Genomic DNA, 2,419 nt, shown 5'->3' on the forward strand with positions numbered 1-2,419 from the left:
AGTTAAGTTTTAGGGAATCATTTGAGGGGTAAAGAATAGGAGAAGAGCTAGAGATACTCTTAGCTAGTGATTAGCCCCCTCAAGTACGGAGGTCGTCTGCAGGTGATCTTGATCTTGTGGAAGTAACTACAACTGGATATGTTGTTTTGCTTGAGACTCACACTTGCACTGTTTTGTTCGGCGGAAAAATTGCACTCAACCATACTATAAGTTTCGGCCCACGTGCCCTGCCGGGTGAAGAGCTAAAGACGTTCTTTCTTTGCTTTGATAATATGCTCTTCTTTAATTTACCATCTTGAACATTTACCCTTTTATTTACTTTAAGTTATTTTCATGTTGCTGGTTGGATAATGATCAGTATTCTGATCGATTTTGTTGGAGGTGATAACTGATTAACCAGAGTATTTGCTACCGAAACAGGCCCTAAGTAGATGCTCTCCTTTGAGCACCACCTTTCATCTCATGTTCACCCCCACCCGTCACGGCTTCCCAATTTCTTTGCGGACTATGTTTCCCTATTGAAGGGTCGCATCTCCTCTTCATCCTACTCTTTCAAGCGGAATTAACTAAATGCGTGAGGACATTAAAATGTTTGCTATCACTGAGAAAAAACGATAAGCAATGATAAAATAATCTCCGACCAAAAGCCACCAAGCAAAATCTTATCCAAGGACATCAAAGAACACTGCGACCACACACAAAATCATTCAATAGCTGCTAGCGAATACGATATCTACAACAACAAAATCATCGATGATATATATGAAGGCATTTTAACATCGAAGTACCTTGAAAAAGGATACCCGACACACCATAAGAAAATATCTCTCCAGTAAAATATTGTTTGACGGCATAAAACGGTTTGCAAACACACAAGAAATGAACAAAAAATAGTTTTTTCGATAAAGGGCGCTTTTATTATCTCAAAAAGTAGCATCAAGAAGATACAAAGCATTATGAGTAACACCCGGCCTCTGCATAACTAAGATGCACACAGCCAATCACCTAAAGTCTGTAAAAAAAAAAAGGAAGAAAAAACGACAAATGGGCGACAGTAGAGTCATATAGACCGACACTATGCCTATGTCGAAAGGGGTGGTGGACCGATCCGGAGATTATGCTGCCACCCATGTTGGGTAAAAACCTCCGTAGCCACCTGCTCCAACCGCATACACACCGCCTTGAACAGCGGTTGGTACTCCACTCGTTGTAGCGTATACCACGTACGAAGCGAGTGCGTACAACGGAAAATAACCTGCAAAGGAGAAGCATTTTTGTTATTGAAAACCAAATCATTTCTACATAGCCAAAGCGACCATAGTAAGGCATACGCTCCCACCCTTATTAGCGTTTTCAACCTATTTGGAATACCATCCAACCAATGACCAAAAATATTGGCGACACTTGTGGGCGGATACAAATTTGACGCTATTTGGATGACTGACCACGTAGAACGTGCAAACTTGCATTGGAAAAAGAGGTGTTTGATTGTCTCTTCATGAGTACAAAAACAACACATCTTACTCCCTGGCCAGTTGCGCCGTGCGAGGTTGTCTTTGGTTAGAACAACTCCCCTACGAAGATACCACATGAAGATTTTAACTTTTAGTGGAATCTTTGACTTCCAGATTTTCTTGTTATTACTCACTGGTACCTCAGAATGCGTGAGCGCATGATACATAGAGTCTACTGTGAAAGACCCCGATGCAGTAAGGTTCCAGCGAAACACATCCCGACCTTGTGTCAAATTGATCAAATCCAGACGGGATAAAAGATTATGCCATGACGTAAGAAAAAATAGTTATCTGTGAAATTATCCCGGCTGAGAAAGCGAGTCCACCAAACATAACAACCATGAAATATGGGAAAGTTGCTCGAGGAGATCACATTCTCGGAACAAAAGCATTTCAGAGAACAACATAAAGTATGTGCTAACACGAGAGAAATATGTAAACAAAACATAAAATATGTGATAATATCCCATCACTTAGAAACCAGTTTATGCAGCAATGCGGAAACACACGAGGACAACAATTGTGGTAGACGCCCAAAATTACTTTACATGGTAGCATGCCACAGATGTGTGCGTAGTATGACATGGACGAGTGTACGATATTGTTAAAACAATGTATGCAACCAAAAAGGTTCATATAACTAGCATCTTATTTTAAAAGATGGCTTGGACTTGATGTTGTTTGAATGCATGCCATGCCAATAAAGGTGGTGCAATTTGCTCATAATTGCTTCCTGTTGAAAGATTTGATGTTTGGTTTTATAAAGAAGCTTTGCGTGACTCTGATGAATATAAGAACTTGTACGAAATTGTAGACCAGAGACCAACGTTTGCTCTGTTGAATAGGTTAACCAAGCTGTGTGGTTTTTTTTTTTTTGCTTTGAAGTCTGTGTCATTTTGACATAT

This window comes from Triticum dicoccoides, chromosome 3A, assembly GCF_002162155.2.
Source record: "Triticum dicoccoides isolate Atlit2015 ecotype Zavitan chromosome 3A, WEW_v2.0, whole genome shotgun sequence".
NCBI classification, from domain to species: domain Eukaryota; kingdom Viridiplantae; phylum Streptophyta; class Magnoliopsida; order Poales; family Poaceae; genus Triticum; species Triticum dicoccoides.